The sequence below is a fragment of the Hypanus sabinus genome, chromosome 12 (genome assembly GCF_030144855.1).
Source record: "Hypanus sabinus isolate sHypSab1 chromosome 12, sHypSab1.hap1, whole genome shotgun sequence".
In the NCBI taxonomy this organism is placed as follows: Eukaryota; Metazoa; Chordata; class Chondrichthyes; order Myliobatiformes; family Dasyatidae; genus Hypanus; species Hypanus sabinus.
The window spans coordinates 4,573,076-4,600,087 of record NC_082717.1 but is presented as its reverse complement, the minus strand read 5'-3'; the positions used below and the strand labels follow the sequence as shown (position 1 = coordinate 4,600,087).

The 27,012-nt window shown below is 45.0% G+C and overlaps 1 long non-coding RNA gene across 5 annotated transcripts in view; it reads left to right on the top strand.

Moving 5' to 3' along the window:
- Window positions 1-26,418, top strand: part of LOC132402576 (uncharacterized) — a 76,194-nt gene extending 49,776 nt beyond the window's left edge. For 3 of the 5 annotated variants that reach the window (XR_009514959.1, XR_009514960.1, XR_009514963.1), the window contains 2 exons: window positions 11,781-11,934; window positions 25,993-26,418. This is a non-coding gene — a long non-coding RNA (uncharacterized LOC132402576). Of the gene's footprint in view, window positions 1-3,509; window positions 3,640-5,019; window positions 6,143-11,780; window positions 11,935-25,992 lie in introns of those variants that run through there. The other 2 variants (XR_009514961.1, XR_009514962.1) reach the window with 2 other exon arrangements.
- The last annotated feature ends 594 nt before the right edge of the window (window positions 26,419-27,012 follow it).

Here is a 27,012-nt window from a genome sequence, read left to right as displayed (position 1 = left end):
CCTCTGCATCCCGAATGATCCAAAGTTCATCCAGGTCCAACTCCAGTTCCCTAACTCAGTTTGTCAGGAGCTGCAGTTGGATGCACCTTTTGCAGGCGTAGTCATCAGGTACAGTTGTGCTCGCCCTGACTTCCCACATACTGCAAACGGAGCACTCAACTGTCCTAACTGCTGCCTCCATTACCTACTACGAAGCTAATTAGATGAACTAAAGGAACTTACCCGGCCTTACCTCACCTGGAGTGAAGCTCGTACTCAGCCTCTGCTTGCTATTTAAATTCTCCCGCTGCCTCACGCGCTTGCGCAGTTGTGCCCCATTCATACCTTGCTTCTGTCTGTTCTCGCCGAAGCCTGATTGAGCCAAAGCCATCCCATTCTGATGATGGCCACTGTATATGGTGGTCTTTCTTTTTAAACCTTTGGCACGCTACGTCATGCGGCTGCGCAGTCTAGCCTCTTTGCTGCAATCAGTTAAAAAAAAACAGCTTCTCTCTCAGCTTCTTTTACCTCTTCCCTGTCCGCCTCTTTCTGCAATTGTTGCATTCTGTTGCAACATTCCTGTTGCATCTGTGCAGTACACTAACAAAGACTCCCATCGAAAAGCTTGTTGCTTTTTCAAGCTCTTTGTCAGACCTGCATGGGAACGCTCCTGTTGCATCTGCCTATTGCTGTAATCAACATGCCAATTTCTCATTGCTGCCATTAAGAAAGTATAGGAGCCAAAAATTGCGCTCTCAATGCTTCAGGAACAGCTTCTTCACCTTCAGATTTCTGAACAGACAATGAAACCGTGAAGGCTACCTTACTGATTTTTCCTCATTTTGCACTATTTAATTTCATTTTTTATATATTTATAACATTCTTTGGATAATAATAGATTTTAGTTATAATTTTGTAGATTTATAGACCAATAGAACTGCTGCAAACAAAAAGTTTCATGCTATACGCCAGTGATTTTAAACCTGATACTGATTCTGGTTCATTCTGTTATCTTCATGGATACAAGGAATTTCATTGCACCCTGGTGTGAATGACAATAAACTAATCTGACCTGACATGAGCTGAGCTGATGTCTCTTGTCAAGTATGTTAGGATGTGTTCAAGATGCTATATAAATGAAGTTTGCTGCTTTTGACATTTTTGTCCATACTGAATTCTGTTTTACAAATGGGCCATGTGAGAAGAGTAAATGGGCACCATCATTGGCATTTACAGCACAGATTGACGCCTTTCTGTCTATTGTGATGCAGAAGGAGGCTTTACACTAATCCCACTTTGGTCGATTACCCTGAGTTACAGGACATCATGTACTTATTGAGTTACAGATTCACCGAGACGGTTTCAGATTCTGGGATCATTCCAGGTAGATTTCCAAAACCCCATGATACTGACTGAAAATATATGTTCGATCTGGCTGTTTAACTGTCCAGTTCTTTACAGTTTAACAATTAATTAACTGCTTGCACTTTGGAGTAGCCTTTATATGCATAACAGTTTAATATGCCTCTCGAGGCTATTCACAGTATGATTCTGAAAGATATGCTCGGCTTGAAGTGAAGAACAGTTCTCTCAGTGATTAATTTTTACTGTACTATGGAATAAGTATTTTCAGATTAGTTTATTATTATCTCTAGATTTAAATGGATTTTTTCTTATCTCTGGCTATAAATGAAGCTGTTTTATGCTTGGTGTCATCTTTAGTTTCTCTGTCCTTCAAGGGTTGTTTGTTTCAACTACTCGTTTTTTTCCATAAAACCAGCAGATATAGGGGCAGATATCTGATATATATAGCATTTGGCCCATCGAGTCTGCTCTGCCATTTCATCACGTCTGATCTATTTTTCCTCTCAGCCCCTAACTCCTGCCTTCCTCCCCACTTCCCTGACCCCCTTATCACTTGGTGCCCTGTCCAATCAAGAATCCATTAATCTCTGCCTTAGATATACATCCAAACTTGGCCTGCCCGACTGCTTGTGGCAACAAATTCTACAGATTCAACACTCTCTGGCTGAAGAAATTCCTCTCCATCTCCATTCTAAAAGGATGCCCTTCTGTTCTGATGCTGTGTCCTCTGGTCTTAGAGTCTCACATTAGAGGAAACATTGTCTCCCGATCGACTCCAGCAAGACCTTTCACCATTCAATAGTCACATCTCATTCTTCTGAATTCCAGTGAATACTGACCCAGAGCCATCAGTCTTCATATAACAAGCAGTTCAATTCTGTAATCTTTTTCATGAAACTCCCTTGAACCCCCTCCAGTTTCGGCACAGATTTACTCATAAGTGGCACAAAACTACTCGCATACTCCAAGAGAGTGCTTTATAAAGTCTCAACATTACGTCCTGGCTTTTATATTCTAGTCTTCAGGTGCCCATCAGGACTGTGTTCTAAGCCCCCTCCTTTACTTTCTGTATATCCATGACTGTCATCACCCAGCTCTTCTCCAGCTCTGTATCCCTTTTCCAATCAACTTTCCAGCTCTTAGCTTCATCACTCCCCCTCCTGTCTTCTATCATTTTGGATCTCTCCCTGCCCCCACTTTCAAATCTCTTACAATCTTTCATTTAGTCCTGACAAGGGGTGTCGGCCCGAAATGTCGACTGAACTTCTTCCTATAGGTGCTGCCTGGCCTGCTGCGTCCACCAGCATTTTGAGTATGCTGCAGTTGTTAGCGATTTCATTAAAACTGGTGTGGATGAGTGTTTGCCTGGCAGAATGTGTTACTGTACATTCCCAAATCAAAAGCTATGGATGAACCCGGAGGAATATCATCTGCTGAAGACTAGATCTGTTGCATTTAAGTCTGGTGACCCTGGCCTGTACCAGAAAACCAGGTATGATTTGCAGAGATATATCAAGGGCGAAGAGAAAACTTCAAATGAGGTTGGAGGCGTTGTCGAATGTACGACAACTGGCTGTTCCACTGAACGAGGCAAACCCAAGTGCAGGACACAGGCACGGAGATATAGTTAGGATGCAGACAAGAACAGCAAACAGGCGGGAGAGCAGGAAGGCAGGAGACAGGCAGAATTTATCTTGACACGGAGCGTTGGAAGTGAAACGGCAGGCATGGAGAGATGGAGTTTCTCAGGCAACCTTTGGTGCTGAAATACAACTTTAGAAGAGAAGCTGGGTTTCACAGGTAAACCTCAGAAATGGAATAAAATTTAGAAAACTGAACTTGAAATGAAAAGACTGAGTTTCACAGGTAATTCTCAGTACTAGATCAAAACTTAGAACACACACTCCTAAGCAGCCAGGAATCAGTAATTACCACACAGGCAAAACTGACGAACTGGCAACTAGTGGTTGTAATGCCGGGGTTTGTATGAAGTAGGTCTTGCTGGAAACCAGGTGTGTCATCAGCAAATACAATTCTGAGGAAATGGGAAATTAACGGTCGGAACCATGGCACAATCAAAGGAAATTAGGAGAAAATAGGGAATTAACGATCGGGACTGTGACTGAACCGCACCCACCCACCCCCCCCCCCCCCCCCCCCCACAGGAGCCTCCAGGTGAACCACCAGGCTTGTCCGGATTGTCTTGATGGAAATTATGGATGAGGGAAGGGTCCAGGATGAAGGAGCTGGAATCCAGGAGCATTCCTCCAGGCCGTATCCCTCCCACTCGACCAGGTACTGGAGGCCTCTGCCTCGGCGGTGCACATCCAGTATTCGCCAGATGGTGTACTCTGGGTTGTTGTCAATGATCTGGGTGGGTGGAGGGAGTTCAGCAGGAGGGCACAAAGGGCTGACAGACACAGGTTTCAATTGGGAGACATGGAACGTGGGACGACTGTGCATGAATCTGGTCAGTTTGAGTCTGACCACCGAGGGCTTGATGATACTCTCAATCTCAAATGTTCCCACGTAGCGAGGGGTGAGTTTCTTGGGTTCATTCTTAAGGGGGATGTCTTTTAACAAGAGCCAAACCTTCTGCCCAGGCCGATAATTGGGTGCAGGTGTTTGATGGCGATCGGCAATCCTCCGGTTGCAGTCAGCTGAGCGGAGCAGGGCTGTTCATGCATCTTTCCAGATTCTGCAGCACCGGCGGAGATGGGCCAGAACTGAAGGCGCAGCAACGTCATCTTCATGTGCAGGAAAGAGAGGGGATTGGTAACAGAGGGAGCATTCTGAGGGAGATATTCTGGTGGCGGTGCTGACCAGGGTGCTGTGGGCGTACTCGACCCAAACAAGATGGCTGCTCCAGGATGACGGGTTGTTGGCAGTTATGCAGTGCAGTGCTGCTTCCAAATCCTGGTTTGTTTGTTCCCTTTGACTGTTAGTCTGCTGATGGAAGCTGGAAGACAGGTTTACTGAGGCTGCAAGGGCCTGACAAAAAGACCTCCAGAACTGAGAGATGAATTGGAGGGCCCCGGTTAGAAATAATATCAGAGGGAATTCCATGGATGCAGAAGACTTGATGAACAAAGAGGTCGGCTGTCTCACAGGCCGCAGGGAATTTAGGAAGGGCTACAAACTGCACAGCTTTGGAGAAGCGGTCCACCACAGTGAGTACAGCAGTGTTCTCGTGAAGTGGGTAGTCCAGTAATGAAATCCAGCGCAATGTGAGACCACGGGCAATTCAGGACAGGTAGGGGACGAAGCAGCCCAGCAGGTGGTCGGTGGGAAGCTTTTCCGTGGGAATGTACAGAAGAGGCAGAGATGAAGGAACAGGTGTCGGCGTCCATGGAGGGCCACCAGAAATGTCTCTTCAGAAGGGACAGAGTTCAATTGATCCTGGGATGGCAGGTGAAACGAGAATTATGCCCCCATTGGAGAACCTGAGACTGAACAGAGTCAGGCACGAAGAGGCGATTGGGGGGGGGGGGGCATCCATTGGCTGAATCAGGTTGAGTTTGTTGGGCTTCTTTGACTATGGACTCGATCTCCCTGGTGAGGGAAGCCACCACACTGGATGGTGGAAGGATGTTCTTGAGGTTGGGAAGGCCCTCCTCGAAGTCATATTGACGACAGAGAGCATCGGGCTTCCTGTTCTTGGACCCTGGACGATAGGTGGTGTGAATCTGAAATGGCCAAAAAATAATGCCCAATGGGCTTGCCAGGAATTCAGGTGTTTGGCGGTTTGGATGTATGCGAGGTTCTTATGGTCTGTCCAGACAATGAATGGATGTTCCGCTCCCTCCAGACAGTGCCTCCACTCCTCCAAAGCGAGTTTGAGGGCTAGTAGCTCCTGGTTCCCTACGTTGTACATAGTTTCATTTGGCGGGGGATAGATGCCAAGAAAAGAAAGCGCAGGGATGGAGCTTTTGGTCTGGGCTGGAGTGTTGGGAGAGGACCACTCCCACCCCAGAGTTGGAAGCATTGACTTTCACAATGAATTGGTGGGAGGGGTCAGGTTGGACCAGGATTGGAGCAGAGGTGAAACACCTCTTCAGCTCCGAGAAGGCTGAGTCCACTTCGGGGGTCCAGTGAAGAGGAGAGGTGAGTCGAGTAAGGGGCGTTGCCTCCCAGCTGTAATCCCCAATGAAGTGATGATAGAAGTCTGCGAACACCAGAAATTGCTGGAGCTGCTGAGTGTTGTGGGTTTTGGCCACTCCATCATGGCCTGGATCTTTTCGGGATCCGCCCTCACTTGCCCGATCTCAATGATGTACCCCAAGAAACTGACAGAAGGAACATGAATCTCCCACTTCTCAGCCTTCACGAATAGTTTGTTCTCCCAAAGCCTCTGCAGCATCTGATGGACATGGTGGGTGTGTTCCTGAAGACTTCGGGAGAAGATTAAGATGTCATCCAAATAAACAAAAGCAAAACAATTACTAATGTCCCTAAGGACATCGTTTACCAAGGCTTGGAAGATGGCAGGGGAATTGGTGAAACCGAACGGACCAAGAGGGGTGTTGAAAGCTGTTTCCCACTTGTCTCCCTCCCTTATCCTGACCAGGTGGTAGGCACTTCATAGGCCCAACTGAGAGAAAATGGTGGCTCTGTGAAGGGGCTCGAAAGCAGAGTTGATAAGGGGCAGTGGATACTTATTCTTTATGGTGATGCTCTTCAGGCCACGGTAGTCAATGCAAGGGCTCAGTGAGCTGTCTTTCTTCCCCACAAAGAAGAAACCTGCACCTACAGGGGAAGATGAGGGTCGGATAATGCCAGCCGCCAGAGTGTCATTTAGGTAAGCCTCCACTGCGTCTCTTTCTGGCTGGGACAGGGTATACAGATGACTGGTGGGTGGAGGGGCTCCAGGGAGAAGGTCAATTGCGCAATCACAAGGGTGGTGTGGAGGCAGGGAAAGAGCCCGTTGTTTGCTAAACACTTCTCCCAGATTGTGATATTCTGCTGGAACCTTGGGTAAGTTGGGGGTTTCAGCAGCAGAAAGGTCACGGTGACTTCTACTGGGGAAAGGGCCGATTGTAGACAGGTGGAGTGACAGAACGAACTCCAGCTGACTATCTTCCCGGTGGACCAGTCAATGTGGGGGTTATGGTGGTTTAACCAGGGGTAACCAAGACCAATAGGAGCTTGAGGAGAGGAAATTAAATTGAATCATACCTGTTCTCGATGATTCCTGGAAAGAAAGAGAGACGGGGTGGTGTGCAGTGTGTGAGTTTGGCCAGTAGTCTACCATACAGTGCCCAGGCTTCCAGAGGGGTACTCACTGGCTCACAAGGAATTCCGGCCAGAGAAGCTATGTTTTCATCCAAAAGTTTCCCTCAGCGCCGGAGTCAACTAGTGCTGACAGATGCAGGGACTGTTGATTGTAATGTAAAGTAGCTTGCAGCTACATCCAGGTTCGGGGAAGGGAAGGGTATGTTGTCTGGCTCACCAGGGTCCACCTTTCTACTGGTGGGCTTTCCCTTTTTGGCCGAAGGGGACAAGTAGCACAGAAGTGCCCAGCTCGTCTGCAGTACAGACTCTCACCCGCTCTCAATCTCCGGAGTCGTTCTGTGGGGGAAAGGCGGTTCCAGGTTCCATCCCAGCTGCTTGGGTCCCTCTCCCAGAGCGGTGGAAATGGCTGAGCTGGGAGCTACTCTAGGGGCAGCAGGAGCAGGTGGAGAGAGCTTTGTTCTGGTGGGAAGCAGTAATGTGTGCCGTGGGGTGGCCACAGGTGGTGAATGACCCATTCTTTCACTATGGTGTTCTCGGAGACGATTGTCCAACGTGGTGACAAGGGAGATAAAGGAATCCAGGCTATCGGTGTCATCTCTGGCCACCAACTCATCTTTCGCCATGTTGCTGATACCATTCCGAAAAACCACCTGGAGTGACTCATCGTCCCACCCCGAGTTGACCGCTAACATCCGGAACTCCATGGAATATTCTGCAACACTGCGCGAGCCCTGGCGGAGAGTGAGTAGATGCTTGGCACCATCTTTACCATGGACAGGGTGGTCCAAGATCTTCATGATTTCTGTGATAAAGGTGGCAAAAGAAGAGCCAATATCCAGTTGATTGCCCCAAACAGCGGTGGCCCACGCTAAGGCACTTACCCGCAACAACCCCATGATGTAAGCATTCTTTGATTTATCCGTGCAGTATGTGGACGACTGCTGTTTGAAACACCAAGGAGCCCTGAAGGAAGGCCCGGCACTTCCCCAAGTGCCCAGCGTAGTGTTCTGGTTCAGGTACATGAGGTTTTATGTGCAGGGGTGTTGCTGACATGTAGGAGGTTTCCACTACAGGCTGTCTGGGCTGGTTAGACAGGGCTCCAGGAGTGGATGGAATAAAATGAATGGATACATTGTCCACCTGGTCTTTGTTACGTCAGCAGACAGGGAACAAAGGTCTCCATGGACACCCGGAGGAGTTGGTCATGCAGACCCAGTAGGGAACCCTGGCTGGCAATGGCTTGTTGCAGCATATTCATTTTCACTGTGTCCATGGTGGCCAGATTGTTATGTTGCACTGAACGAGGCGAGCCCAAGTGCAGGACACAGGCACAGATATATAGTTGGGATGCAGACTTGAATGGCTAACAGGTGGGAGAGCAGGAAGGCAGGAGACAGGCAGAATTTATCTTGACACGGTGTGTTGAAAGGGAAACAGCAGACAAAACTCTTCTCAGCACAGAGAGACGGAGTTACTTAGGCAACCCTCGGTGCTGAAGTAAAACTTTAGAAGACATACCTTGATGCAGTGAGGCTGGGTTTCACAGGTAAACCTTGGAACTGGAGTAAAACTTGGAGAACTGATCTTGACATGAAAAGCCTGAGTTTCACAGGTAATTCTTGCTACTGGAGCAGAACTTAGAACACACAGTCCTAAGCAGTCGGAAAACATTAATTAACACACAGGCAAAACCAATGATCTGGCAACTAGTGGTTGTAATGCCGGAGTTCTTATGCTGCCAGTCCTGATGGAAACCAGGTGTCCTTTCATCAAAGAGAATTAGGAGCAAATGGGAAATTAATATAGAAAACCTATAGCACAATACAGGCCCTTCGGCCCACATGACCCTACCCTAGAAATTACCAGGCTTACCTATAGCCCTCTAGTTTTTCTAATCTCCATGTACCTATCCAAGAGCCTCTTAAACGATTCTATCATATCTGCCTCCACCACCTTTGCCAGCAGACCATTCTATGCACTCACAACTCTGAGTAAAAAAACTTACCCCTGAAATCTCCTCTGTACCTACTCCCCAGCACCTTAAACCTGTGTCCAATTGTTTCCAGTTCAGCCCTGGGAGAAAGCCTTTGAATATCCACATGATCAATGCCTCTCAACACCTTATACACCTCTATCAGGTCACCTTCATCCTCCACTCCAAGGAGAAAAGGCTTGAGTTCAGTCAATATATTCTTATAAGGCATACTCCCCAATCCAGGCAACATCCTTGTAAATCTCAGCAGCACCCTTTCTATGGCTTCCACATCCTTCCTGTAGTGTGACGACCAAAACAATACTGTACTCCAAGTGGAGCCTGACCGGGGTCCTATATATCTGCAACATTACCTCTCAGTTCCTAAATTCATATCCATGATTGATGAAGGCCAATGCACCATACGCCTTCTTAACCACTGAGACAAACTGTACAGCTGCTTTGAGCAGCCTATGGACTCAGACACCAAGATCTCACTGATCCTCAGCACTGCCAAGAGTCTTACCATTATTACTATATTCTGCCATCATATTTGACCTAATGAAGCACTTCACAGTTATCTGGGTTGAACTCCATCTGCCACTTCTCAGCCCAGTTTTGCATTCTATCAATGTCCCACGTTTATCTCTGACAGCCCTCCACACCATCCACAACACCTCCAACCTTAGTGTCATCAGCAAGCTTACTAATCCATCCCTCCACCTCCTCATCCAGGTAATTTATAGAAATCACAAAGAGTAATGGTCCCAGAACAGATCCCTGAGGCACTCCCGTGGTGACTGACTTTCGTGTAGTATATGACCAGTCTACAACCACTCGTTGCCTTCTGTGGGAAAGCCAGTTCTCCATCCACAGAGCAATATCCCCTTAGATCCCATGCCTACTTACTTTCTCAATAAGCCTTGCATGGAGTACCTTAACTAATGTCTTGCTGAAATCCATATACACTACATCTACTGCTTTTCCTTCATTAGTATGTTTAGTTACATCCTCAAAAAATTCAATCAGGCTCGTAGGGCACGACCTGCCCTTGACAAAGCCGTGCTGGCTCTTCCTAATCGAATTATACCTCTCCAAATTTTCATAAATCCTGCCTCTCAGGATCTTCTCTATCAACTTACCAATCACTGAGGTAAGACTCACTGGTCTATAATTTCATGGTCTATCTCTACTAATATATATGGTGGAGGAGCAGGTAGTGTTGTGGAAACGGGTGGAATGCAGAAGGACTTAGCCAGATTAGGAGAATGGGCAAGAAAGTAGCAATGGAAATACAATGTTGGAAAATGTATGGTCATACACTTTGATAGTAGAAATAAATGTGCAGGCTATCTTTTGAAAGGGGAGAAAATCCAGGAATCTGAGCTGCAGGAAGCCCTTGTTCCAAACACCCTGAAGTTTAGCTTGCAAATTGAGTTGGAGTTAAGGAAGGCAAATGCCATGTTAGCATTCATTTCAAGCGCTCTAGAATACAAGAGCAAGGGAGTGATGCTGAGACTTTATAAGGCATTGGTGAGGCCTCACCTTGAGTATTGTGAACAAGTTTGGGCCCCTCATCTTAGGAAAGACATGCTGGCATTGGAGAGCGTCCAGAGAAGATTCACAAGGATGATTCCAGGAATGAAAGGCTTATCATACCAGGAATGTTTGATAACTCTGTGTCTGCACTCGCTGGAATTCAGAAGGATGAGGGCATCACAATAAAACTGTTGTTGAGTTTGATGAGTTTCCTTGTCTGTCAATATGGACCAAATGCTTGCCACTGTATTTGTTTTCCTGTGGGGGCCTACAAGAAAATGATCAAGGTTGTGTATGATTTACTTACTTTGTTAATAAATTTTACTTCGAACTTTGAAACCAGTCCAGGATCCCGAGGGTTTAAAGCCAGCCCCAGCGCGTTCTCTCTCCTGTCTCCTGTTGTCTACTCCAAGGTGCCGTATCTCTATTCCTGAGAGCGAAGGTTGCAGAATTGCTAGTTCGTTTAGACTGTTCAAAAGTAGGTTTCTTAAAGGTAAAGTACAAACTGTGATTTATAGTGATGGTAGTTCACAAGGAGATTATCCAGTAGAATATCTAATAGTATTGTGAGCTGCGGCAGTTTGGTGCTGTACACCACCACACAGTACTGGACTGACTTCACAGCCTGTGGACTTGCTTTTGGGGTCCCATCAGTTCATGTTCTCACTGTGAATTGTGAGCACTTTTCTGAGCTGCCATACAATGGCGATATGAATCGAAACGCCAACTTGCATATATTTTTGTGGTGTTCGCCAGGAGGTCGGTGACTGGTCGTGTTCCACAGGGATCTGTTCTGGGATTCCTGCTCTTTCTGATATTTATAAATGATGGGGCTGAAAAAGTTGCAAACTGTGTTCAAACATTTACAGATGACATGAAGGTTGGTGTGTTGTGGATAGAGTAGATGTTTGGCGTAAGTTACAACACAACTTTGATAGGATGCAGAGCTGGGCTGCACAATGACAGATGGAGTTGAACCCAGAAAAATAGGAAGTGTTTGACTTTGGATGGTGGAGGGTTAACGGCTGGATTTTTGGGAGGGTGGATGAACAGAGGGATCTTGTTGTCCACTTCTATAAATTAGCTGCCTGAATCAAAAGAGTTGTTAAAGAAGCATATGGTGTGTTGGCCAGTAGATTGAGTTCAAGAAACTCAAGGCAGTGTTGCAGCTCTATGAAACCCTGGTGAGGTCACACTTGGGGTATTGTGTTCAGCTTTAGTTGTCTCATTGTAGGAAGGATTTGGAAGCTTTAGAGGGTGTGCAGAGGAGATTTACAATGGTGCTGCCTGGATTACAGAGCATGACTTATGAGGATAGGCTAATCAAGTTGAGATTTGGTGATATGGCACTGGAAGTGGGGTTCAGTGAGAGAGCTGGATTAACATCAGTGGGGATACAGTAAGTGACACAGGGTGCTAGTTAGCAGGAGTCACTGACAGATAGTGTGAGGGAGCTCAGTTAATGTCAATCAGTGACACAGTACACTGGGGCAGAGAAGTTACTGATGGACGTTGTGAGGGTGCTGGATTATCATCAATCGGAATACCGTCAGAGACACAGAGTGCTGGGAGAGAGGGGTCACTGAAGGATGGTGTAAGGGTGCTGGTTTAATGTCAATGGGAATACAGTCTGTGTCACAGGGCACTGGAACGGAGGAGTTAATGACGAATGCTTTCTCTTTTAACCTCGTAGACACTGCTGATCCTGTCTTCTGCTTATGATGTGGCTGTCGATATGGAGAGGTCTCTTGCCTGTTCTGTTTACTCTGTGGGCTGCGTCCAGTGATATACTGAATTGCATAATGGAAAAAAACTGCTACGATCTGTCCGTATTTGAGGAGATGACGGTATGTTGCAGTGAAGCCAGAGCCTCTGTTGGCCACGATTGCATGCAAAGAACACGGTGTGCCCCTGGTCCCAAACATTGACTCTTTATTCCCTCTCATAGATGTTGCCTGACTGACTGAGTTCCTGCAGACCCACACCTTCCCTAGGTCTTTTATCCTCTCCTGAACTTTTCATTTTCAATTGTCTTCATTTTAGTGCACCCCTCACCTATGGATCTTCCCCCATTCTTCACTTTCCTCCACGGTCCACTCTCCTCTCATATCAGATGTCTTCTTCAGCCTTCACCTTTCCCACTTATCACCTCCCAGCTTCCCACTTCACCCACCCTCCCCATCACCCCATCACCCCATCAGCCTCTGGCTTGTTCTCCTACTTAGTTTGATTTCTTTCCTGTTCCTTTCACGTCCCCATGAAGTGTCGCAGCCTGAAACATCGACTGATTATTCATTCCCATTGATGCTGCCTAGCTGCTGTGATGCTCCATCATTTTGTGAGTTTTGCTCTCGATCCCAGCTTCTCAGAATCTCTTGTGTTGTTGGTATTTACTCTCAGGATTACCCTCATTGAACTGGGCACTCAATACAAAGGTTGGGACATAATTTTACAGATGTACAGGACATTGGTAAGACCAGACCTGTGTGTTGGAAGCTTGGGATTTCGCTAGGGTGTGTGCAGAAGAAACCATGTTGCCTTGAGCAAAGGTGGCTGAGGGATAACCTTATAGAGATTTATAATGTTACCAAAGGCATAGGAAGTCCATAAGATAGAGGAGCAGGATTAGGCCATTCACCCCATCGAGCCTGCTCTGCCATTCCATCATGTCTGATTTGTTGTTGCTCTCAACTACATTTTCCCTCCTTCTCCCTTTGATGTCCTGACTAATCAAGAAACTATCAGCCTCCACTTTCTATACCATGACTTTGCCTCCACAGCTGCCTGATGGAACAATTTCCACAGATTCAGTACCCTCCAGCGAAAGAAATTCTCCCTTATCTCTGTTCTGAAAAGATGTCCTTGTATTCTGAGACTGTGCCCTCTGGACCTGGACTCTGCCAATATTAGAAACTTTCTCTTCACATCCACCCTATCTAGACTGTTCAATATTTGAAAGGTTTCAAAGAGACCCCCCTCCCGCCCCTCATTCTTCTGAAATCCAGCAGGCCTAGATTCACATGCTATCAAACACTCCTCACATAGTAACCATTTTATTCCCAAAATCATTCTCGTCTGTCTCCTCTGGACCCAGTCAGTCTTTTCCCCAGGATGGGGAAGGTATGAGTCTATAACTTGAGGACATAGGATGAAGATGGGAAGGATAGGATTTTAAAGAGGACATTGAAGGCAAGGGTTTTTCTCCCTCATACGTAGTGTTGGAAAACAGTAGGTTTAAGGAACATGTGGACAGGTATATGGATGAGAATGGTTTAGTAGAATATTCGGTCAAACGCACTGACATTTGTACAGGTACATGGCAGGAATGGTTTAGTGGGACATTACATCAAACAATGATAATTGGACAGGTACACAAACAGGAACAGTTTAGTAAGATATTAGGTAAAATACAAGGACATTTGGACAGGTACATGAACAGGAATGGTTTAGACAATAAGACATTGAGACATAGGAATAGAATTAGGACATTTGACCCATCGAGTCTGCTCCACCATTCAATCATGGCTGACCCGTTTCTTTATCGCTCCTCAACTCTATTCCCCAGCCTTCTCTCTGTAACCTTTGATTCCATGGCCAAACAAGAACCAATCAATCTCCACCTTAAATACACCCAACAACCTGGCCTCCACAGCTGCCTGTGGTAGCAGATTCCACAAATTTACCACCCTCTGACTAAAGAAATTGCTCCCTATCTCTATTTTAAATGACACCCCTCTATTCTGAGTCTGTTCCCTCTTGTGCTGGACTCTCTCATCAGAGGAAATATCCTTTCCATATCTACTCAGGTTTTGGCCTTTCAACATTTGAAAGGTTTCAATGAGATCCTGCCCTCATCCTTCTAAATTCCAGCGAGTGCAGACCCAGAGTCATCAAACATTCCTCATATGGTAACCCTTTCATTCCCAGAATCATCCTTGTGATCCTCCTCTGAATCCTATCCAATGTCAGCACAACTTTTCTTAGTTGAGGAACCCAAAACTGTTCACAATACTCAAGGTGAGGCCTCACAAATGCCTTATTGGACTTGTAGACTCAGCATCCCATCCCTGTTCTTGTATTCTAGACCTCTTGAAATGAATTCTAACATGGCATTTGCCTTCCTCACCACCAACTCAACCTGCAAGTTAACCTTCATGTTGCTCTGTACAAGGACTCCCAAGACCCTTTGCGTCTCAGATGTTTGGATTTCTCCCCGTTTAGAAAATAGTCTGCACATTTATTCCTACTACCAAAGTCCATGACCATGCATTTTCCAACATTATATTTTGGTGGCCACTTTCTTGCACATTCTCCAAAGCTTTTTCTTTCCACCTGGATAGTATTCACTGGCTTGCTTTCATATTTCATCTTGTCCCTTCTAATGAGTCTCTTAGTTGCTTTCTGTATGTTTTTAAAAGCTTCTAAATCCTCTGTCATCCCACTAATTTTTGGTTTATGGTATGCCTTCTTTTTCAGTTCTACATTAGGTTTAACGTCCCTTGTCAGACACCGTTGTACTATTTTGTCAGAATATTTATTTGTCTTTGGAATACATCTATCCTGCACCTTCCTTACTTTCCCCAGAAACTCAGGCCATTGCTGCTCTGCTGTCATCCCTGCCAGCAGCTCCTTCCAATTTATTTTGGCCAAGTCCTCTCTCATACCAGTGTAATTTCCTTTACTCCACTGAAATACTGCTACATCAGACTTTAATTTCTCCCTATCAAATTTCAAGTTGAACTCAATCATATTGTGATCTCTACCTCCCTAATTGCTTCCATTTCATTACATAACACGCAATGCAGTATGCTCAATGACAAACCACCTTAAAAAGCCACCTTGGGGGATTCAACAAACTCACTCTCTTGAGATACATTGCCATTCTGATTTTCCCAATTGACCAGCATGTTAAAGTGTTCCATGACTCTCTTAACATTTCAGTGGTTTAGCTAGAGATGAGGTCAAGCACAAAGACACTTGGACAGATATATTGGCAGGAATCACTGAGTACAATATTGGATGAAACAGAAGGATCGTTTAACAGGTATATGGCAGGAATGAATTATTGGGATATTAGGTCAACCACAAAGACATCTGGACAAATATATAGGCAGGAATCACTGAGTACAATATTAGATCAAACAGAAGGATAGTTGAAACAGAAACAGCTAAGACCACATGACCACAAACAAAGGAGCAGAAATAGGCCATTTGGCTCATTGACTCTGCTCCACCAATTTCAACATGGCTGAACCAATTTTCCTCTAAGCCCCATCTCCAGCCATCTCTCCATATCCATTCATGCCCCGACCAGTCAAGAATCTATCAACCTCTGCTTTAAATATACATAAAGACTTGGTCTCCACAGCTGCCTATGGCAAAGAATTCCACATATTAACCACTCTCTGGTTAGAGGTTCTTCCTCACCTCTGTTCCAGCATCATGCCTCTCTAATCTGAGGCTGTGTAAGGCTCTCTCACCAAAGGAAACATCCTCTCTACAGCCAGTATATCAAGGCCATTCATCATTCGATAGGTTTCAATGAGATCACCGCTCATTCTTCTGAATTGTTATGAATACATGCCCAGAGCCATCAAACATCTTCATATAATAAGACATTCAAACCTGGAATCACTTTCACAAACTTCCTTTGAACCCTCTCCAGTCTCAGCCTATTCTTTCTGAGATAAGGGGTGGAAAACTGCTCACAATACTCCAAGTGAGGCTTTCTAAAATCTCAACATTACATCCTTGCTTTTATATTCTAGTGCTCTTGAAATGAATGAAAACATTGCATTTTCCTTCCTCACCACAAACTCAACCTGCAAATTGACCTCTGGGGATCCCTGCACATCGACTTTCAAGTCCCCTTGCACCTCAGTTTTTTTCATTTCCTCTCCATTTAGAAAACAGTCAACACTTTTATTAGCAGACATGAGAAAATCTGCAGATGCTGGAAATTCAAGGAACACACACAAAATGCTGGTTGAACGCAGCAGGCCAGGCAGCATCTATAGGGAGAAGCGCTGTCGATCTTTCGGGCTGACACCCTCGGTCAGAACCCTTCCATTACTTCGACCAAAGTGCAAGCCCGAACACTTCCCGACATTGTATTCCATCTGCCATTTCTCTGCCCATTCTCCAAATCTGTTGCGGTCCCCTTATTCCCAAAATGTTTGTGGAATGCAGCAGGCCAGGCAGCATCTATAGGAAGAAGTACAGTCGACGTTTAGGGCCAAAACCCTTCATCAGGACAAACCGAAAGAAAAGATAGTAAGAGATTTGAAAGTGGGATGGGGCGGGGAAGATCCAAAATGATAGGAGAAGACAAGAGGGGGAGGGGTGAAGCTAAGAACTGGAAAGTTGATTGACAAAAGGGATACACAGCTGGTGAAGGGAATGGATTATGGGATGGGAGTCCTAGGGAGAAAGATAGGGGAGGAGAGCACCAGAGAGAGATGGAGAGCAGGCAAGATGTGATTGTGAGAGGGACAGAGAGAGAAAAGGGGAAAAGGGGGAGGGATGGGAAATAAATAAATAAATAAACAAACAAACAGATAGATAGATAAGGGATGCAGTAAGAAGGAGAGGGGGATTAATGGAAATTAGAAAAATCAATGTTCATGCCATCAGCTTGGAGGCTACCTAGACAGAATATAAGTTGTTGTTCCTCCAACCTGAGAGTGGCTACATCTTGACGGTACAGGAGGCCATGGATAGACATATCAGAATGGGAATGGGACATGGAATGAAAGTGTGTGGCCACTGGGAGGTCCAACTTTCTCTGGCGGACAGAGTGTAGGTGTTCAGCACAACGGTCTCCCAGTCTGTGTCGGGTCACCTCACCTGGAGGCGACACTTCACCTGTGAGTCAGCTGGTGTGATATACGGTGTCCGGTGCTCCCGGTGCGGCCTTTTATTAGCCCCACCAGCCCCATTCTTCTGCCTGCTCTAACTAACCCTGACTAATCCAGAAGCTTTCAAGTTCCACTTTATATATACCCAATGACCTGGACTCCATAGCTACTATAGCAATGAATTCACCACCTTCTGTCTAAAGAAATTCCTCCTCATCTCTGTTCTAAGAGACATCCTCTCTATGTCCACTCTGTCTAAGCCTGTCTAGCACCATAGCATGCCCACAACAAATTAACCCTAATCTGTGCATTTTTGGAATGTGGGAGGAGACCGGAACACCCACACGGCCACGTGCAGAACGTTGAAGCTCCTTCCCGGCAGAGGTGGGAATTGAAGCGTAATTGGTGATCTCCATCACGTAAAGCGCTGAACTACCGTACAACCCACTTTAACCAGTTTCAGAAGCAGGGACATAGATTCTGCCTGGCCTGCTGAGTTTCTCCACAGATTTTTTTGTGCAACTGACACATCCAAGCAATTGGTCTCAGCCTGAAATGTTGACTGTACTTCTTCTTATAGATGCTGCCTGACCTTCTGCGTTCCAGCAGCATTTTGTGTGTGTTGCTTGAATTTCCAGCATCTGCAGATTTCCTCGTGTTTGCTCCCTTTAGTCCCACACTTTGCTTGCTGCCAATCAGCCACTGCTATATCCATGCAAGAATCTTCCCTGTAATATAACAGGCTCATAACTTGAAAATCAGCCTCATGTTTGTCACCTGGTCAAATGCCGTCTGAAAATCCAAGGACACATCATCAACCAGTTCTCCTTTGCCTTGTTTGTTCTTCAAAGAATTCCAACAAATTTGTCAGGCAATGTTTTTCCCTAGAGGAAACCATGTCGACAATGGCCTAATTTATCATGTGCCTCCAAGTATGCTGAGAACGCATCCTTAACAATTGACTCCATCATCTTTGCAACCACTGAGATCAGACTAACTGGGCCTGTAGTTATCTTTCTTCTGCCTCTACCATTTTGAAGAATGGTGTAACAATTTGGAATTTTCCAATCTTCCAGGACCATTCTAGAAACTAGCGATTGTTGAAAGATCATTACACATGCCTCCACAATCTCTTCCACCAACTCTTTCAGAACCTTAAGTTGTACACCTTCTGGTCCAGGTGACTTATCCATCTTCAGACATAGAAACTTAGAAAGCCTACAGCCCACAAAGGCGTGCCAAACTTCTTTTTACTGTAGAAATTATCTACGGTTACCCAGAGCCCTCTATTTTTCTAAGCTCCATGTACCAATCCAGGAGTCTCTTGCTGACAGCCTATTTAATGCACACACCACCCTCTGCATAAAAAAACTTACCCCTGACATCTCCTCTGTACCTACTTACAAGCACCTTAAAGCTGTTCCCTCTCATACTAGCCATTTCAGCTCGGTGAAAAAGACTCTGACTTTCCACATGATCAATGTCTCTCATCATCTTGTACACCACTGTCAGGTCACCTCTCATCCTCCGCCGCACAAGGAAAAAAGGCCGAGTTAACTCAACCTATTCTCATAAGACATGCTTCCCAATCCAGGCAACATCCTTGAAAATCTCCTCAGCACTCCTTCTATGGTTTCCACATCCTTCCTGTAGTGAGGCGACCAGAATTGAGCACAGTACCCCAAGTGGGGTCTGACCAGGGTCCTATATAGCTATGACATTACCTCTCGGCTTTTAAACTCAATCGCATGTTTGATGAAGGCCAATGCACTGTATGCCTTCTTAACCACAAAACTCCATAGCAGTTTTGAGTGTCCTATGGAGTCAGACCACAAGATCCCTCTGATCCTCCACACTGCCAAGAGTCTTATCATTAATGCTATATTCTGCCATCATCTTTGACCTACCAAAATGAACCACCTCACACATCTGGGTTGAAATCCTTCTGCCACTTCTCAGCCCAGTTTTGCATCATATCATTGTCCCACTGTAACCTCTGACAGCCCTCCGCACAATCGATGAGACCCCCAACCTTTGTGTCATCAGCAAACTTTCTAACCCATCCCTTCACTTCCTCGTCCAGGTCATTTGTTAAAATCACAAAGAGTAGGGGTCCTAGAACAGATCTCTGAGGCACACCACTGGTCACAGACCTCCATGTAGAATATGACCTGTCTGCATCCACTCTTTGGCTGCTGTGGGCAAGCCAGTGCTGTATCCACAAAGCAATATCCTTTTGGATCCCATGCCTCCTTACTTTCTCAATAAGCCTTGCATGGGGTACCTTATCAAATGCCTTGCTGAAATCTATATACACTACCTTTACTGCTCTACCCTCATCAATGTGTTTAGTCACATCCTTAAAAATTTCAGTCAGACTCATAAGGCACAACTTGCCTTTGAAAAAGCCATGCTGACTATTCCTAATCATATTATGCCTCTCCAAATTTTCATAAATCCTGCCTCTCAGGATCTTCTCCATCAACTTATCAATCACTGAAGTAAGACTCACTGGTCTATAATTTCCAGGGCTCTCCCTACTCTATTTCTTAAATAAGGGAACAATATCCGCAACCCTCCAATCCTCTGGAAATTCTCCCGTTCCCATTGATGATGCAAAGATCATCACCAGAGGCTCAGCAATCTTCTCCCTCATCTCCCACAGTAGCCTGGGGTACATCTCATCCTGTCCCAGTGACTTGTCCAACTTGATGCTTTCCAAAAGCTCCAGCACATCCTTTTTCTTAATATCTATAATCTCAAGTTTTTCAGTCCACTGTAAATCATCCCAACAATCACCAATTTCCTTTTCCGTAGTGAATACTGAAGCGAAGTACTCATTAAGTACCTCTGCTGTCTCCTCTGGTTCCAGACACACTTTTCCACTGTCACACTTGATTGGTCCTATTCTCTCATGTCTTTTCCTCTTGCTATTCACATACTTGTAGAATGCCTTGAGGTTTTCCTTAATCCTGTCTGCCAAGGCCTTCTCATGACTGCTTCTGGATCTCATAACCTCACTCTTAATCTCCTTCTTGCTAGCCTTATAATCTTCAAAATCTCTATCATAACCCAGTTTTTGAACCTTTTATAAGCTTGTCTTTTCTTATTGACTAGATTTACAATAGCCTTTGTACACCACGGTTCCTGTACTCTACCATCCTGTCTCATTGGAAAGTACCTATGTAGAACTCCATGCAAATGTCCCCTGAACGTTTGCAACATTTCTGCTGTATATTTCCCTGAGAACATCTGTTTCCAATTTATGTTCCAAGTTTCTGCCTGGTAGCCTCATATTTCCCCTTACTCCACTTAAAAACTCTCCTAACTTGTCTGGTCCTACCCCTCTCCAATGCTATGGTAAAGGAGATAGAATGTGATCACTATCTCTAAAATGTTCTCCCACTGAGAGCTCTGACACCTGACCCAATTCATTTCCCAATACCAAATCAAGTACAGCCTCTCCTCTTGTAGGCTTATCTAGATATTGTGTCAAGAAAACTTTCTGAACATACCTATGAAACTGCACACCATCTAAACAACTTGCTCTGGGGAGATACCAATCAATATTTGGGAAATTAAAATCTCCCATCATGCCAACCCTGTTATTACACCTTTCCAGAATCTGTCTCCCTATCTGCTCCTCGATGTCCCTGTTACTATTGGGTGGTCTATGAAAAACACCCAGTAGAGTTATTGACTCTTCCTGTTCCCAATCTCCAGCAACAGAGACTCAGTAGACAACCCCTCAATGACTTATATCTTTGGTGTAGCCGTGACACTATCTCGGATCAACAGTGCCATGCCCCCACCTCTTTTTCCTCCCTCCCTATCCTTCCTGAAACATATAAAGCCTGGCACTTGAAGTAGCCATTCCTGCCCCTGCACCATCCAAGTCTCTGTAATGGCCACAACATCATAGCTCCAATTACTAATCCATGCTCTAAGCTCATCCGCTTTGTTCATAATACTCCTTGCAGTGAAATCGACATATCTCAAACCATCGGACTGAATACGTCCCTTCTCCATCATTTGCCTATCTTCCCTCTTGCACTTTCTACAAGTTTTCTCTATTTGTGAGCCAACCGCCTCTTCCTCCATTTCTTCTATTCGGTTCCCACCCACCCCCCCCCCCCAGCAATTCCAGTTTAAACCCTCTCCAACAGCTTTTGCAAACTTCTCCATCACAATATTGGTCCCCCTGGGATGGAAGTGCAACCCGTCCTTTTTTTACAGTTCACGCCTGCCCTAAAAGAGGTCCCAATGATTCAGAAATCTCAATCCCTGCCCCCTGCTCCAATCCCTCAGCCATGCATTTATCCTCCACTTTATTCTACTCCTATACTCACTGTCATGTGGAACAGGCAGTAATCCTGAGATTACTACCTTTGTGATCCTGCTTCTCAACTTCATTCCTAACTCCCTGTAGTCTGTTTTCAGGATCTCCTCCCTTTTCCTACCTATGTCATTGGTACCAATATATATCACAACCACTGTCTGTTCTCCTTCCCACTGCAGGATATCGTAGATGCAATCTGAAACATACCGGATCCTGGCACCGGGGAGGCAAACTACCATCCTAGTTTCTTTCTTGTTTCCACAGAATCGCCTGTCTCACTCCCTAACTATGGAGTCCCCTATCACTGCTGCCATCCTCTTCCTTTCCCTACCCTTCTGAGCCACAGGGCCAAACTCTGTGGAGAGGCATGGCCAATGTTGCTTCCCGCAGGTAGGCCACCCCACCCCCCACCACCAACATTACTGAAACAGAATTAATTATTGTTCAGGCTGGACAGCCACAGAGTTACTCTCAAGTATCTGAGTCTTGCCCTTCCCTCTCCTGACTGTTACCCACTTATCTGTCTCCCGAGGCCTTGGTGTGACTACTTGCTATACTATCCATCTATTAGTTCCTTTCAGTTTACCAAGAACCTTCTCTATAGTTTTAGTAACTTCACACATTCCATGCTCCCAATTTCTGGAATTTCTACCATACTGTTAGTGTCTTACACCGTGAAGACTGATGCAAAATATTTATTCAGTTCATCCTCTATTACATTGTTCTCCATTACTACCTCTCCAGCATTGTTTTCCAGTGGTCCAATATCCACTCTCATCTCTCTTTCACACCTTATGAGTAAGAATATGATACTAGTTCCAACACTCTGACATTTGATGGGAACCATTTAGCGAGGTATTAGGTCAAACAGAAGGACATTTGGACAGCTACATGGATGGGAACTGTTTACACCATAAGACCATAGGATATATGAGCAGACGTAGGGCATTCTGCCCATTGAGGCCTCTCTGCCATTCAATCGGGCTGATCTAATTCTTCCAGTCATCCCCACTCCCCACACCCCGTACCCTTTGAAGCCCTGGCTAATCAAGAACCTCTCTATCTCTGCCTTAACTATATCCAATGACCTGGCCTCCACAGCCGCTCAAGGCAACATATTCTACAGATTTACCACTTTCTGAATGAAGTAACTTCTCCGCATCTCAGTTCTAAAAGGAAGTCTTTCAATCTTGAGGTCATGCTCTCTTCTCTTGGAGTCACCTACCATGTGAAATAACTGCTTTATCTAATCTGTTCAGGCCTTTGGATGTTCAGAATTTTCCATTAGATCCCCCATCATTCTCCTGAACTCCAGGAAATACAGCTCAAAAGCTGCCAGATGTTCCTCATACGGGAACCCTTTCATTACTGGAATCATAACCATGAATCTTCTCTGAACCCTCTCCAATGTCATTATATCCTTTCTAAAATAAGGAGCCCAAAACTGCACACAATACTCCAAGTGTGGTCTCACAAGTGCCTTATAGAGCCTCAAAATCATGTCCATGCTCTTTTGTTCTATACCTCTAGAAATGAATGTCAATATTGCATTTGCCTTCTTCACAACTGACTCAACCTGGAGGTTAACATTTCAGGTATCTTGCACAAGGACTCACAAGTCCCTTTACACCTCTGCATTTTGAATGCTCCACCCATCTATATAACAGTCTGACTGTGTATTTCTTCCACCAAAGTGCATGACTATATACTTTCCAACATTGTATTTCAACATTAGTTTAGTGAGATATTAGGTCAAACACAAGGACATTAGGACAGGTGCATGGACAGGAATGGTTTCAGTGAGATATTACATCAAACACAAGGACATTTGGACAGGAAGGGTTTAATGAGGTATTAGTTCAAATACAAGGACATTTGGACAGGTACTCGGACAGGAACAGTTCCATACAGTATTACAAGATTAGAAGGAATTTGTTTTGCCAGAGAGTGGTGAATCTGTGGAATTCATTGTCACAGGCAGCTGAGAAAGCCAAGTTGTTGTAGTTATTTGAGGTGGAAGTTGATTAGTTCTTCATTAGTCAGGGTGTGAAAGTTTATTGGGGAGCAGACTGCTATGTAAAAGAAAAAAAGAGTCCACCTAATGAACCTCGCAAGGATTCCATTTGTTAAGGTTACCTCTTTTTCCACAAAGCCCAAGTGCATCATCCCAATTCAAGGCAGAATAGTAGCATGAAGTTATTTCATTTTGGGGTGTTCTGGAGCTCGGAGTTCAATTACTGTACCATTCCATAAGGAGTTTGTAGGTTCTTCCACTGACAGTTATGGTCTCCTCCAGGTGCTCTGGTTTCATCATACATTCCAAAGAGGTACTGGTTAGAATGTTAGTTGATTATTATAAATTGTACTATTATTCAACTGGGGTTAAATAGGTGGGAAGCAGATTGCTGTGTTTCATGAGCTGAAAGGGCCTATGAAAGGAAGTAGGAATGCAGGGAGCTGAGTCTCTGTACATCTTCCCCCTGAAATGCTGGGTTCTCTCAAGGTCCTCTTATTTCCTCCCACAGTCCAAAGACGTAGTGGTAGGTTAGTTGGTCAGTGTAATAGTTGTACCGTCAGTAGGATAGGGTTAAATTGGGATTGTTGCGGTTTCTGGGTGGTGTGGTCAAGTAGCCAGAAGGACCATTCTGTGTTGTTTCTTCAAATAAATAAAAAACACACACTCCCAACAGTTTAGGAAGAGCTTCTTCATCTCTGCCATCAAATTTCTGAATGGTCCAAGATCCCGTGAACACTACCTCACTAAATGGCTCTTCTTGACATTATTGATTTATTTTGTATCTGCTATTGTAACTTACAGTCTATTTTTATGTGTATTGTACTGTATGGTTGCAGCAAAACAACAAATGTCAGTGATCATCAGCCTGATCCTCACCCACTTGTCCTGACCTATTTCCAAGGAGAAGGTCAAACTTACCTTCTGTCCAGTAAAAGGCCACGATATATTGGCTGAGGAAACATTGTTGAATAGAGTCTACCCAAACTAAGCCTTGAGCACTATGGCAATCCCAGTCTCAGTTAGGAAAGTTAAAAGCTCCACCATCACAAGCCAATACTTCTTGCAATCTCCCTGCTCTAGTTTCTGTTGGTAATTGGGAGCTTGCAGTACAGCCCCAGAAAGGTGACAAGCAGACAGCCAAAGAACACTACCGCACAGAAACAGACCATTCAGCCCATCTAGTCCATACTGTGACACCAGAAGAAGATGCATCTTACCAAACCATAAGAAGAGTCGCTGAATCAGTACTGCACTTGCCCCAGTCTGTTTTATCCCTCCTGAGGCCTAAAGGCCTTGATAGAGTGGATGTGGAGAGGATATTTCCTATAATGGGGGGGTGGTCTTGGCCCAGAGGCACAGTCTCAGAATAGAGGGACATCTATTTAGAACAGGAATGAGGAGAAATTTCTTTAGCAAGAGTGTGGTGAATCTGTGGAATTACTTGCCACAGGTGGCTGAGGAAGCCAAGTCACTGAGAATATTGAGCCTCCCCTCCATGGTCTCTGTCTACACTTCTCACTGCCTCAGTAAAGCAAACAACATCATCAAAGATCCTACCCACTCTGGACAGAAGATACAAAATCCTGAAAGCACATCCCAGCAGACTCAAGGACAGCTTCTAACCCATTGCTTTCAGATTCTTGAACAGATCTCTTGTATGATCCGATGAACACTTAACCTTGCAAACTACTTCGCAATGGCCATGCATTTTATCTCTTACCTGCACAGTATTGCCTCTGTAGCTTTTATACTCTATTCTGTGTGAGATTCATCGAGTCATAGATAAGTACAATGGCCATGCATTTTATCTCTTACCTGCACAGTATTGCCTCTGTAGCTTTTATACTCTATTCTGTGTGAGATTCATCGAGTCATAGATAAGTACAGCACAGAAGCAGGCTCTTTAGCCCATCTAATCCATTCCAAAACCATTTGCCTACTTGCACTGGGACCATAGGCCTCCATACCCCTTCCATCCATGCACCAAACCAAACTTTGCAAATGGTTGACATTGAGCTTGCATGCATCACTTGTGCTGGTGGCTTCTTTCCAAACTCTTACAACCCTCTGAGCGAAGACATTTCACCTCATATTCTTCTTAAATGTCTCACCTTTTCAAGCTTAACCGATGCCCTCTGGTTGTAGCACCACCCAACCTCAGTACAAAAAGCCTACTTGTATATACGCAATTTATAACACTCATAGTGTAGCAAATTCCTATCAAATCTTCTTTCAATCTTCTACATCCTGAAGAATGCTGTCCTAACCCATTTAATCTTTCCTTATTATCTCAGGTCCACCAGGCGTGACAACATCCTTGTAAATTTTCTCTGTACTCTTTCAACCTTGCTTACATCTTTCCTGTAGGCACGTAGGTAACCAAAATTGCTTACAAAACTCCAGATTAGGAGTTCATTATACAAGATTATACAAGTTGAACATAACATTCCATTTCCTGTACTCGGTATATTGATTTATGAAGGCCAACGTGCTGAAAGCTTTCTTTCCAACCCTATCTACATCTGACACTACTTTCAATGAAATATGTACCTGTATTCCCTGTTCTACTACACTCCGCAGCACCCTTCTCTTCTCTCTATAAGACCTTCCCTGGTTGTTCCTACTGAACTGCAACACCTTGCACTTGTCTGCAATCCAGTTGAAAGTGATCTTTGTTTTAATTTGTCCACAGGTATGTGTTGATGGCTGCAAAGCAGCTAACCCCAGTCTGAAAAGGGCCAAAAGGATGGAACATTTCCGCTGGGGAAAACCACGAGGAAGACGGCGGCGGCGGAAGAATACAACAAAAGAAGTGACGATCCCCAAACAAAATAATTGACTATGACAAATAATATGAGAACTATTTTCGGCAAGATGTTCAAACAGACCAGGCATTGGAAGTGCAGTGGGCAGGGATAAAACCTTGATAATGCACCGAGTTCCTGGAATCATAGAGACCATCCTCCTTGATCGGAACTTGATCATCAAGGATAGCCAGGAGGTCAACCCTCAGCAACAGTGATGGAGCTGAGTAAAAAAGCTAGCTGGGTGTAAATGATAGGACCTGCCATCAATGTATTAATTGAGCAATTGGTAAACTGAAAAATAAAGTTTTTCTTTGCAAAATAACGCAGTCTCAGCAGTGTCTGCTTACCTCTGTTAGTTCATGACCTTGATGTGAAACATGACAGCATAAGTAGTGCAGACCACTGGGCCTCTCCAATCCTACCCCCCATTCACCAGGCCCATGAATGATCTGTACCATAAGATCCTAAGACTATAAGACATTGGGGCAGAAGAAGGCCATTTGGCCCATCAGGTCTGTTCCACCAGTCCATCCTGGTGACTTATTATCCCTCTCAGCCCCATTGTCTTGGCTTCTCCCTGTGTCCTTTGACGTCCTGATTGATCATGGATCTATAAAGCTGTGCTTTAAATATACCCACCCCAGTAACCTGACCTCCGCAGCTGTCTGTGGCAATGAATTCCACAGATTCATCACCCTCTGGTGTAATAATTTCCTTACGTCCCCTCAGCCAGGTCTCAACTCCCCTTCTGCGCCAGTGGCCATTTTCCTCTCCTGCAAAATTCAATCACTGAACAACCTATCACCCATCCCACAGCTGGTACTCAGCAAGAATAATTACTTTCAGGGTATCTCGTATCTTTTCCCATTGTGAAATATACTCACCGATCTGCATCCAGTGTAGTC